The 13980-nt window shown below is 42.7% G+C and overlaps 1 long non-coding RNA gene across 2 annotated transcripts; it reads right to left on the reverse strand.

The window, feature by feature from the left end:
* Positions 1-697: 697 nt before the first annotated feature.
* On the reverse strand, positions 698-6186 carry LOC131419825 (uncharacterized). Of its 2 annotated transcripts, XR_009223345.1 has the most exons (4): positions 2903-6186; positions 2554-2708; positions 1486-1603; positions 698-1143 (listed from the first exon to the last, which is right to left on the reverse strand). It is a non-coding gene; the product is annotated as an uncharacterized LOC131419825 (long non-coding RNA). The 2 variants fall into 2 exon arrangements; XR_009223344.1 differs by having other exon boundaries at positions 2554-6186.
* Positions 6187-13980: the final 7794 nt, after the last annotated feature.

Genomic DNA, 13980 nt, shown 5'->3' on the forward strand with positions numbered 1-13980 from the left:
TACCATCTGTACAATGTATTCAAAAATGATTAGCATAGTATGAAAAAATAATGCTGGAACAGCAGAATTTTTTTTTTCTCTTTTAAAGAAGGCTTCCTGTTTGGTATTCTTTTCAGACTTCTCCATGAGGTATAAGCAAAAGAGAAACAGAACATCAGGTCAAGAAGACAGCAACAGGAAGTAAACAAAGATGAAAAAGAAACATTAAATACTCTCATTACTGAAGACATGGCTCTGTTCTAGAAATCTCACTGAGCCCAAGAGGGGATGTCCGTCTGCATGCACCAACGTTGAGAGCCGTCCGGGGAAGCTCCCATCTCTGGCTTCAAATGTTAAGCCTGAGTCCTCTTACACTATGTCAGCCATCAAGCTATAACGCCATTTCTCTAACAGCAGGACCCTCTCTCTCATGCCACTGAAAGTGAATCAGCAGAGCTTTCAGACACAGAGCCCAGAAAAGTGCCTCTCAGATGGTCGTGCAGAGAGCCAAGGGCAGAGTGGAGCATCCTAATGGGCTCAGAGAGCAGCCTCGTGGATCTGGGATCGGCTGCCTCACTGATCAAGGCACAGCCCTGCACAACTTGCTCAACCTCCCTGAGCCTTAGTAAGAACAAGGACTCAGGCCGAGGACTCCCCCGCCTCACCATAATAAAAGACTTTCTATGCTTTCGTGATCTTAAATCATGCTTTCGTGATCTTAAATCATGACGTTGCATTCACATTTACATAAATATACTCTCTAATAAAGTGAATCTCAAACAATTTCAGTTTTAGGAAATTGTGTCCCAACCATAAATGCTCAGATATTTTTCCCAAAATGAAAAAATTTTAAATGTTTCAAATGTATACCTATTGGAGGATATTCAACACACAGGCGTAGCGCCCCCAAGGACACAGGAACACTGCCGTTAGCATCCACAAAGCAGGCTGGGTGGCTTTTGCTGCTATCTTGTCAATGGGCACTGGAGCATCCCTGTGGATGGGCTTCTCTTTGTAGAACAACTCAGCCACGCCAAGAGGTGACCAAGGGAACGACCCCCAGCCCTGTGTGGAGGCAGGCGCTCCAGGCCTAACACAGAACGTCCCCTCTCAGGGGCCACAGTGGCTGAACCAAGCCAGAAGACAATCCCTGGAGAACTTAAACTTGAAAAAGAGAAGCGTTAGGTCTGAGCTACTGTGAGCACACCTTCCCTCCCTCACCTCCCAGTGTGTCCTCCACCCTCAGGGCAGCCAACGCCCCCTCAGTTTGTTTCCCCTGCGACACTGCCCAGCTGGTCCCTTCCAGGACAGAGGAGACATGTCCAGGCCGAGCACAGCAGGAGGCTGCGTTTGTGATCCTTGCTCATCACCTCTACAAGCTCTTCAATTTCAGAAGCTGCCTTAACTGGCTGTTGGAATAGGTCAAGGCCCTAATGCTGGAGAACAAAATGCCTCTTTAACGTTGGCTTTCCTCAGTCTACAGACAGAAAAAACAGAAAAACTCACCCCTCTGATGATGGCCCTGCCAAGAGTTGCCTAAGCGTTAGATGAGATGGACCTATGAGCCCCAACATGGTTTTTCAGAGACTGCAGAATAAACTGGCACAGGGGTTGCACATCTTTTCTGTAAAAGGCCAGATAATAAACAGTTTAGCTTTTGCGGGCCACACAGTCTCTGCAGCGACTACTCAACTCTGCCATTCTAAGGCAAAAACATCTAGAGACACTATACAAACAAATAAGCATGGCTATGTATTCCCATAAAACTAGGGCACTGAAATGTGAATTTCATATAATTTTTACAGGTCACAAAATATTCTTAATTTTTTTCAACCATATAAAAACATAAAGACCATTCTTTTTTTTTTCCTGAGGAAGAGTCATCCTGCGTTAACATCTGTTACCAATCTTCTTCTTTTTGCTTGAGGAAGACTAGCCCTGAGCTAACATCTGTGCCAATTTCCCTCTATTTTGTATGTGGGTTGCTGCCACAGTGTGGCTGACAAGTGGTGTAGGTCCACGTCCAGGATCCAAACCTGCGAACCCTGGCCACCGAAGTGGGGCACGTGAACCCAACCACTACGCCACCAGCCAGCCCCTGTTTCGTTTTAATTCCCTTCAAAACACTTATCACAATGGATAAATCAATGATTATTTTGAATATTTACTTATTCATACCCTATTCATTAGGGTAGGCACCAGGTTTGTGCTTTTCACTATATCCTCAGGCCCTAGGGCAGGGCTTGACAGAGCAAATACTTTTAATCAATATTGTGGAATAAATGAATAGCCTGGAGTATACGTCCTCCTGCCCTCATCCTTGGGTCTTCTATCTGCCTTATTAGAAAACGATCCTTGTATGAACAAAAGGATCTTGGTGATGAGAAAGGCCTCTCCGAGAAGTTGATGCTTGTTCCCCTATACCACTGTGAAGTTCTCTGCCATCTTTACGCTGTTCTTGCTTTCTGGACCCCTCACTGAAATGAAGACCTGCTCTCACAAGGGGCTATGTCTTACTAGTTAACTGGGTATTCACATTGGTGATGTGGGTTAACAATCAAGTCACCAACTCACCTAATTCACAGCAGGGACTGTCTCCCCACTACCAGGCTGTACATAGCTTAAGGTGTTGGGTACCTTTAGTTCCCAGTACATGGTAGATACTTAAAGGTTTAAGCTGAACGAATCAACTTAACTATTCGATTTCCTCCTTCACTCAGTGGCTTCTCCTGAATCAGAAAGCAGGGGTAGATCAATGGTGGGGGAGAAAATTAATGGGTACAAGCTTTAACAAGAGGAATCTATGCTCAGAGAAGTAGGATTTGAGAGCTCATCGGCTTACTGTCACCTTTTACTAGTAAAAACTGTTTTTGCCCTGTGACCTACAGCTACCGTTGGCAGCTTCCACCCAGTTAAAGCTTACTTTCCATTCCTCACATTGGCCCATAAGAGAGCTCATACTTCCACACAGCACAGAAGGCAGAGAGAAAGTAGGCCAGGTGTTCACTGATTTGTTTGTGGTCGGTTAGTAGTGAAGTTGATGAGCTTCTAACTGTTGTGGTCCAACATCTTCCGAGCCTCTCTCCTGCTTCACAAACTGTAACAGAAAGAACATCTTTAATTTAGGTAGAACAGTCCAATCTCAGGGCATGCTGCAACTTTATTGAAGATAAAATAACCTGTCATCCCTAGTTACATGAGTTTGTCTCTCTACACCTGAAAGTCCCCAGCGAGGCCAAGCATGGTTATCAGAAACCTGCCAGCAAGTCTGGGAACTGGGCCCTGGGAAATCTTCCTTCGCTAGACCTGCTCTACACACGGAAAACCACAGACCCTCAAAGATCTCGGGGCCAGTATGTGCCTGGGATAGCGTTCTGCTCACCTGGTTCTCGAATGCAGAACATGTGACTGGAGTGTGAAATGTGTTCATTTCCCGCACACCAATTTTCATGCCAAGTAAGAGGACCCCTCGGACCTGCTCCACTGAGAGACGCTTAATTCTTTCACTTTTTCAGTGTGAACTTCATGCTGCAAAGGGCTAAGTTTTGGAAAAACAAGGCACTTATTTTTATACCTGCCTAACTTTCTGCTCACACAGGCCAACGGGAGTATCAGTGGTGATGCCGCCCCCAAGATCTCTTGACAAAGATCCTTGACTTAACAGCGATTACATCTGGGCACTTCCCCTTTGAATATAATTCTCTTCACAAAGCGACACTCTGAGGTGCAAACTTCAAAACAGCAACCAGCACGAAACAGGCACTCTTCTTGCCTAGCCCCACACATCACTGCGCAGGCTGTTTATCTTTCAACTCTCTGATATAATGTTGGGGTGATATGTCTGTCAGAGGACAGTAAGAAAACCAATTCTGTGGGTCACACTCTAAAGTGATTAAATGCTAGCCAGCGAAGCCACAGCTGCTTTTGAGTCGCTGGAAATACATTTTCCAGCCTTGCATTTTTACAAGGCAACTCAGTGCAGTTTGTATTCAGTTCTTGTTACACAATACGTCTTTTTTGACTCAAAGTATATATTTGTGAGATATTGCTAAAATCCACAAAGAGAAAGAGGGCATTCATCGATCCTGCCACTCCTAAAGCTTTATTTCCACAATACGCGGTAAGTGCTAGAAATGAAGAAATGTCTCCATTTGCCTGAAAACCTCCAACATGGCTTTCTAATAAGCAAGACTACAGAGTAAAAGCATTCCTCAGCATTTGACTAGCAGAGACACCCACAGCTGCTAAGATGAGGTTTCTAGCAAGACTTGCCCCTCTCTCCTCAAGTCCATGCATGAGAAATACAATGGTCTCAGCTTGACTCCAATTATACTTTATTCCCTGAACTTACCCTTGGTTTTCCTTAGCATAGAGCTGTTTCAAGTCTATCACAACAGTAAAAAACGATGCCGATGTCACGAATATTCTTCCTGAAAACTGTTGCACCCGAGTACACCACTGGTCTAGCCAAGAACGCAGGGCCACAAAAGCTGACAAATGTAACAACAAATGTCCATCCTAACAATCAGGACAGGGCGGCATTTCCGAAAGTGTTAATTCATTAAGCGGCAGATGGAAAAGTTTTCTCTGAGCAAACAAGTACAGGAAGTACAGAGTTAAGTAAAAGTGAGATGGACTGCTTTTCTGCAGTATTTTATTCTGACACGTATTCTGAATCTTCTTAAACATTTTACCACTGAATTATTTTTCATAAAGTGCAATGTTCTGTAGGGCTAGTGTTTCATGAAATAAACTTTTGGAGTCTCTGGAATAGGCCACTTAAAAGTGTCAGAAATATTTTACTATCTTTCCTATTACACATACATTCTTCGCTTTTTCCCACCTTTCCATCATAAGGATATTTCACATAGTGCAATGTAAAATACAGTATTACACTATAAAACAGATACAGGACAACAACTATGTTTCAAAATGCTCACTGGCATCATTACTCCTCTTTCCTACTTGGCTGATAGTTTGGGCAATGCTGGTATGGGCCTTTTCTCCAAAGCACATGGCGATTTTGAAGAAAACATGAATGAACAAAACGAGGGGCTGCACAGAAGTGTGACTGCCACATCTGTTAGCAGTGCATTTGGTTAGGCCTTCCCCTGTCACTAGATATATTCAGAAATAATGACAAAGAACGTAGTTCCTCCGGGCAAATGAAATGGAGGTGCAAATTAGAATCACACCTCCAAGTCTCATTTTGGTATCACTTCTTGTCTGGATAAACAACACTTACTCTCACTTGCCTACTCATGGCAAGTAGCCACTGTTAACACTTGCATTTGGGATCAGTCACAACAAATTACAGTTGAGTTTCACACCACACTGCAGGAGGCAGCCTGGGCCCCAGGGGAACACCGAGTTAAGCTAGGCCCATTACCAATTTTGAGATAACTAGCACTGGGGCTGAAAGGGCCCCTGTGCCTCAGCCCCATGAAGTGGTTTAAATTCTAATAGTCTAAGTGGTATCTTAATATTTCTGTGTATAGTAGTTTATTATCCTCTGTGGAGAGCAGCAGTGGGCAGCGGCTTGCAAACAGGGTGATTTTAATCACCAATCATTTTCAAGAACACAAGAGATTGGTAGTACTCAACTGTGAAAGCTTTCTTATAATGGGAAACTGCCTGTGTGGATTAAAAACACAAACAGATTTCACTTCCAGATAATTGTGTTATTCGGGATGTGGTGAATATCTACAGACCATAAGCCAGATAAAAAAAGCCATGGGGAAGATGAGGAAAATACAGACTGTGGACTTATTACATCCACGAATTTGCACTGTCTAGTGGATGGACAGAAGAAAAGGCAGTTCTAGAACCTGGATCCTACAATGGCTAGTTCATTAATTACTCAAGGAGGGCAAAGTCCACCTTTTCTAGTGAAACACATTGGGGAACTCGAAAAAAAAGTCTATAGAATCCACACAATCAATATCTTCTAAAGAAAAATAAAGTAAAATAAAATCTTAAACTTTTAAGAATTGGCATAGCTACATATAAATATGAGAAACAGGTACTGTTAAACATTCTTTAAATGAAACAAATTCAGGAACTCATTCATCATCAGATGTTACGTTTTCAGGCATGTTACCTATCCAGGCACCTCTAAGAAGTTTCCGGAGAGATTGTGACATTCCAAGATGGGAGGGAGGAATCGAGGCGCTTTGTGATATGGAACCAGATGATTGTCCCAGATCTAGGAACAGAATTCATTCTATAATTTAGATTAACGGGAGGGGATATTTTATATGCTTTAATCCCAAGTAAAACACGGATGGGTTTATGATAGCTGTAGATTTCTTTACAAGGTTCCTGTTGGTACGTTTCAGGTATCTGCTAGCTCTTCAAGAAGTAGAGGGCAATTATTTGAATCCATCATTTGGATGTCCCCCCATTCACACACCTTGGGACATCCATTAGTATAGGTGTCCTCTCCTATTTACAAGAAATCATTATGTGAAGCTCTCTTCATAACCCAATATTCACTTGCTTCAGTTCTAACACTCAAAAATGGCAGCTGTCACGCACCAAATGCGACGCTAAGTACTGGAGATGCATGACGTAACTTATCTCTCACAATAAATCTGTAAGGTAGGTTTCAATGTGCCTATTTTACAAATGAGGAAGTCGAGACTCAAAGGGTGAAATAAACCGCTCCAGGTAACACAGCCAATAGTGATACAGCACAGATTCAATCCCAGGCTGTTTGACTCCAATAAGTATGTGCAGATCTTTATTGAGAAAATACTAGGTACAGTGGAGGGAAAACAGACATGAGCAAATCAAGACTATGCTGTCAGTGAGCTTAAAGTTTAGCAGAGCCAGGCGTGAGAACCAGTAACCATGACACACTACAACAGATTTCAGGCCAAGGGAGGGAGGATGCAGAAGGTGGCTTCTGAATTGAAGCTTGGGAAGGCGAAAAAGTTTCCTTTTCTTATTGAAATCCTACTCTTCCTTCCAGGCTCATCAGGGTTTGATAAGTGGGACAAGGGCATTTAAAATGAAGGGAAAATGTAAGGAGAAAACACAAAAAATGAAGCTCATACATTAGGGAAATTGCAAACTATCCAGGTTGGCTGAGCCGTAAGTATGAGAAAGGACCAGGCTAGTTGTGCAGAGATGTGCTTTGGAATTCTATTCAACTCTTCTATACCACTGCCAGATTCCATCAGCATCTACCTTTCCATTTTCTCGTAAGCTGCCTCCTCCTATTTCCACAGGCACTTTCCCTTCCTCTCACCTGGCCTAATGCAAAGGCAACTTAGCCTCCTAGCCCTCCTCCCTCTCTCCTGAGCTCTTCAATTACAGCTCAGAATACATTACCATTCCTCATCTACAAACCTGGCCTCATACAGAGCATTTACGGACCTCCCTAACTTGGTCCCAAGCCTTGTCTCTTGCTCCATCTCTCTTCGTACTTAACACCTGTTAAATCCAATTTAGGCCTCTTCTCAAATAGCTATAATGGGTTTGATAATATACCACTAACTCATCTCCTCCCCCCAACCCTGTTCTCCCCAACTGCTCCTCATCTGAACAAATGAGCAACTGAATGTATGGCAAAACCAAGTCAGAAATCTCATCACCCCAAACTACCTTTCCTTTGCTCTAATTTTGAATACAATTTCTTAAAAGGTTCTATAGCCACTAATTTCTAATTGGACACATTTTAGAATTGGAGATCATCCTCTCTCACTTTTTTTATAGCAATAGTCTAACACATCTTGCTTCCAATCTTACCCTCCTCCTAATCCATCAACCATATTTTTTTCCAAAATGATCAGATTTAATTGCATCACTCCCCTGCATAAAACTCTTCAAGGGATCCCACCAGCCCTGGAAAAAAAGCCTAATCTTCTTAACATAGTGTATAAAGTTTATCAAGATCTGGCCCCTGTCCATATCTGTAAGCCTTACTGCTCACTATTCGTCCTCTGTCCTTCTACTCTAGTTAGAATGAACTCCTGCAAAGCTCTTGAATCATATAACATTCTTGCTTACCTCTGGACAGGCACAACGCTGCACACAGCGTGCCTTTCCCGCTGGCCGCTGTGCCCAGCTAACTCCCCCTCATCTTTTAGAGTCTCAGCTCATCTGCTACTTCTGCCAGGAACACAGATCTGTCTCTTCGCGTCCCAGTGAGAAGCTCCTCCTCTGTCCCCACCACGCTGTACTGCAACTGCCTTTCTGTCTTGCTCACTCATTATCTTGAGAAGCTGTGGAGGAGCTCATCATTAAATCCTGCAATCTCACACATGAAAAAATAAACTATTTTCCCTAATAAGCCAATACTACTGTATTTACTCATATTTGTATATTAGTATGTACTCATTTTTCACAACTCTTCCTCCAGTTCTGAAGAAAATACTAAAGAAAAAAAATCTATATGCTCACATAATTTTCTCCACTCTCCTCCTTTTACTGTCTCTGTTCTTAGATAGCAACGTTAGCTACTGGGCCCTTTGAGGACTCCACAAACATCTGCCTGTATGATGATACAGTAAGTGGGTTAACACAACATACAAATGGGAGTATAACAAGTGAATACTCCATGTACCATTTTTCATAAGACTACTACATAAACTCCATTAACATCAATTAATGGTGCCTAGAAGCTTACAGTTCACTAGACTAGGAATAAGATGAGAGAACATAAGCCAGTATTCACCCCTCTATCTCACTATAGTTCCTTACTTTCTTCATTTCTCATTCATTCTTCTCTGTTGTCTGACAGTGAATTCTCCAAGCAAAAACAAGCTCTCAAGTGCATAAGGCACCGTGGGCATTTGAGGATTCCATGTGTCTCCAACACTGAGAGGTTTAAGGAGAACACAAGTAGTTGCCCAACTGTTTGACTCATCCCATCAAAAGAAATTAAGTCTAAAACCAATGCATAAATATTAACATTGCCTTTCCATCACCTAGCAAAGAGGTTAGATTCCCTCCCTACCACACAGTCCTGATCACTAATGAAAAGGCAAACACTGCACGTGTCTAACGAGGCATTGTCTCTTTAAATTGGGTAGTGAAAGCAGAACTTTCAGATGGGCACAATTACAAGCCCGCCCAACAGAGAATGAAGAGAGAGGAAATGATGCAAAATAATGCAGACTATTTGACTGGTATTCACATTCTAGCTTGTAAACAACTTCTAATTCACTTGCCTAGACAGTTAGCCATCAGTCTGGATGTAAAGAATTTAAGCCCAACCAACAAACAGGAAGCATCAGTTCTGTCACAAGTGTGTTTATTTTGGTGGCTCACATCTGCAGCTTTTCCCCCTCAATGTATCCTTTCAGAGCCAAAATGGAGAAGGGAACAAAGTTACTGGGCCTAAATTCATTACTGTGATTGTGATAAGCTGAACCACCCACAGCATCTTTAGAAGGAAGTTATTAGTTTCATGATGAAGAACTCCATATGGAGGCAAGGTCTAGAAGTAAGGAACAGTCTGTTCAACACGATTGACTTTATTCAGTATACCCAGCAATTGCCAGGACTGAGCGAGTCACACTCAGTGGAGAAGCAGCATGTCTAAGTGGATGTGTTCAGACTGATGTTCAAAGGCATCTATCTGGCGTTCTTCTGGGAGGCCAACATCAGCATAGGATCTTCTTGGTGTCGTCTTGTGTTGATGATGAAATTATTTCCAAATGACCTACACTGTGAATAAATAGTCAACAACGTGGAGGCGGAGGGCAAAACTACCTTAAAAAGACCTACAAATCTAAGGGTATAGACTTCACAAAACAGCCTTAACAACTACACTGCATGAATCCAAATCCTTTGATGGAAAAATCTCCCATATATATTGAATTCTTGTGGTCTAGAACAGGGTCGACAAACTACATCTGTGGATGAAAACTTGCTGGCCACCACTTTGGGTAAATAAAGCTTTACTGGGACACAGCCATGACCACTCACTCATGTATTATCTATGGCTGCTTCTGCGTTACAATAGAAAAGTTGAATAATTGTGACAGAGATCATATGGCCTGCAAAGCCATATTACCTGGCTCTTTACAGAAAAAGTTTGCTGATCCCTGGTCTAGAATGATGGATCAGTCACCAATGCTTGCTCTACAAAACTAGGTTCTGGATCAAAATTATTTTGTCTTGATTCTATAATTCCTCACTTAAGACCCCGGTACTGAAGGCTTGGGTTGGCCCAAAGACAGCCCAACTCTCCACTTGGAAACACTATAGGAACGGGTCCAGGCGGCAACCCTGCAGATCTGAACAGATGCCTATTTTTCTTCTGCCCATGAGACAGATGGTCCTCAGAGAGGAGAGAAGAATTAGTCCATGAGAGAGAATTCTCTGTGTGGCACTAATTTTGGAAATGTATCCCTGATCCATCTGGCCAAAAAGGATTCCTTAGGATTACCTTTGCCATTTGAATTTGCTTAACATTCAGGAGGGGAATCCTAGATACAACAGCTAGAACCTCAGGTATTTGCTCTCTGTCAAAACGTCAGTAAAGCATTCCAACTCTGCCCTTCAGACAAGAAATCTCAAATAATTATAAGGACAGAAGATGATAATAAGGATGAAGACCAGAACAGGTAACCACTCATTCAGAGACCCCATTTCAAAGAACCTGTTCACTCCTCTGACAGTAAATAATCCCTTAGGTGAGGAAAATAACACCCAGACATTTGTGCCATGTGCAGAGAATAGGAGGAGCAATATTTACTTTCTGACCTGTTCACAGTGGCTCTCCACTCGATACAGCAATGCTTCTCTTTCTCATTAACCACTCCAGCTTATCTTTCATATTCTGACCTTGTTGTTCTAGAGTTTTTCTCCCTGAGTAACAAACCATACATCTGCAAAGTTAATTAACTCAGATCTGATGTTTTTCCCCATTTCCTTCCTAATAGTGTAGAGTGGATGCTGGGTCTGTTCCATTCATAGGTAAGGAGGAGACAAAATTAGGAAGTGACAAAGAGGAAACATTAGGTAACTAGAAACAAGGGCATTAAGGAAAGCAAGGGCAGATGGATTCTTTCCATTCACTTTCAGGCACAGGCTTCCAAGTCTGACGGACTTGGGTTCAAGTCCCAGCTCTACCATTTACTCTCTGGGTAATCGCAGGGGTCCTCATCTATAAAATAATAACCTAGTAACTTGTGGAGTTATCATAACGATTGAACGAAAATGCATATAAGTCATTTAGCAGTGCTTGGTCATAGTAAGTGTTTAATACTTACTTAACAACCATGACTGAGCCAAGTCCCTAAGAGCACAGTGCTGTGAGAAACAGAAACAAGGGCGGACAGGGGGAGAAGTCACAAGAGAAAGATATCTTTCCTGACTTTCTTCTAAGGCATATACTTGGAGACAAAGGAAAATTCTTGTAGAAAAGTCGTTTTTAAGTTCTACACCCAGTACTCCTATCATTAGGAATACTAAAACAACTCCCGCTTTTGAAGCGTTTTTGGTCGCAGACCCTCTGTGGGGTTACCTGTGAGCCTGACACAGCCATCCAACACTGCCTCACCCAGCGGCCACATCACAGGAAAGAAGACGGCACCTCAAACAACTGGAGGGCTCTGCAGATGATGCTGCACCGCATACATTAATCAAGAAATCATGATGTGCCCCGTCTTACTTAGGCACTGAATGGGCTGTGAAAGAAAGAGTTCCTTCTACAAAAAAAGTATAAGTAGCTGTAACATTAGGAAAATAATATCACTGATCCTAAGGTGGTGAATTACTTGGCATAAACAGTCTTATAAGATGTTCTTAAGAACATACTATTTGTTTACAATATCTAACTCAGTTTTTTTCTAAAATTGTAACCTTCTATACGAGATTCTCAGACACATGTATAAAACACAGGAACAGAGACAATGAACAAATAGTAAACCAGGGAGCAAGACTAGATTTTCAAGTAAACCAGGCTGGGGACAAAAATGACAAAGGGCTTTATAAATGAAAATCAATACTTGAATTGCATCTAGAAGCAGACGGGTGGCCAGGACAGACTACAGAACACAGCTGCAATGACATCCAGCCGCTGTGAACCTCACAGAGCTCACCTCTGGGGCAACTCCCTGAAACGAGATTATTCCACTCCTCGCACCAGATGCTTCTCTTTTTCCAAGCTCCACGGGTTTAGCTTACATCTGAGCTCACTTTCACTCATGTTGCGAGCTAATTACAAGGAATCCAGAAATGTGGGAATGAACTGGGAATACTGTAGGCTGCTTTAACAAACCTTAGCACCATCTGCTGAAATTATTAAGATGCTTGTTTAAAAAGTTGGCTGCCAGAGAAGGAGGTCACAGCACTGACAGTGGGGAATTTCTCTTTAATAATTATTTCTTACTTCTCTTTCTTGTACACAAGCAGTAGGGCACTGAGCCAAAGGTGAACGGTCCAGAGATAAAAGACCATCTCTGCTTACCCTCTTCTCCTGGTCCAGGCATCAGCAGGAGAAAACCTGGAGAACTTTGGTCATCAAAAGAGAAGAGATACGGTCAAAAGATTGTGGCATGTTTGCGTATTTCAGCAAACAACAAGCTATTTGGGAAAATATATAGGAAAGGCATTAAAATCCCTTTCTTTTCTATAATTGGTTAGCAGAGAGACATTTAAAGTGCACAAGTACTTAAAGACAACACCATATAAATATGATTTTATCCTGGTATGATCATCCCTCAGTAATCTGAGACTCATGGGATTGGGGTCTCCCTTTGTATGCTATATTTCTCTCTCGAACAGGAGCAGTTGAAAACAGCCTCAGGTTTGTGGACAAAGATCAGGCCAACAGACAGAGTTCCAAGGGCTTAGGGAAAGGAAAGGAAGACCTTGTGTGATTTAATGTCACTGTTAAAAGGCCGCAACACCATGACAGCAGAACTGGACAAGAACTGGACAATGACAGCCCTGGGACTTCACACTCTCCCAGCAAAGGGAAGTTTATTCATCAGTCTCTGAGTGATGATAATAACAACAATAACAGTAAGAGCAGCAGCTAACATCTTCAGAGCACATACCATGTACCAGGCACTATGCTAAGGGCCTCGTCTGTTATACATTAATTCTTCCAACACTCTGAGGCAAGTACTGTTATCTCATTTTATAGCGGAAGAAAACTGATACTTACAGACATTAAGGACCTTACCCAAGAACTCATCAGCTAGGATTGGGCAGAGCTGGAATGGAAGCCATGCTGTCTGAGTGCACTCGTAACCATTGTGCGATAGTGCCCGTGGACAGAGCCTCCAGCATGCCAGCTTAAATAAGGGAGCATCATCATAAGGATATGAGTGGTAATGAGGAAGACGAGGATCTTACAAGAGTCCAACAACATGCTTCATGGGGACACTAAGTGGAACCAAAGTAACTAGAGGGTCTTCAGGCAGCACAGTTCAAGAATCTTTACTCTTTTGGGCCACAACTACTGAGACTCCACTACTCTGCCCATCTGTTTCTCTGCCCTCTACCAACTTGCTTCCACTCTAACTGGCCCAGGTCACTCACTGGCTAGACTACACACCAGCTGTTCTTGAGGCTGGTACCAATGGTCCAGTTAGTGAAGGCCAAGTACAAAGGCCTGGGCTGCAGGAGTTCTGAGGCTGTGACTTCAGCATGAGTTACAGGAGAGGCAGATAGCCGTGGACGGGGCTGTGAGCATGGTGGGCCCCACGCCACTCATGTAGCACAGAAAACAATCCTGCAACCTTACCTGGATCCTGCTCACATTTTTGGCATTTACAGAGATTATTTATACCCAAAAGGGCACACAGGATTATTTCTCTGTCTCAGCAGTCTACGTGTAGTGACTTTACAGATGAAAACGTAGGTTCATAAAGAGTTTTCCCACTATTAATAAGTGCAAAAAGTACCAACAAGGACAGACCGGTACCTTGTGAAAGGCTTTCCTCGTCCTTCTTCACTCTATGTTGTTTCAATGTCCTGTTTATCAGAATTAAAAGGTGCATGGGTTCTGATTTCCACTTACCAGGAGGTGGTCATTTT

The sequence above is a fragment of the Diceros bicornis genome, chromosome 22 (genome assembly GCF_020826845.1).
Source record: "Diceros bicornis minor isolate mBicDic1 chromosome 22, mDicBic1.mat.cur, whole genome shotgun sequence".
Classification (NCBI taxonomy): domain Eukaryota; kingdom Metazoa; phylum Chordata; class Mammalia; order Perissodactyla; family Rhinocerotidae; genus Diceros; species Diceros bicornis.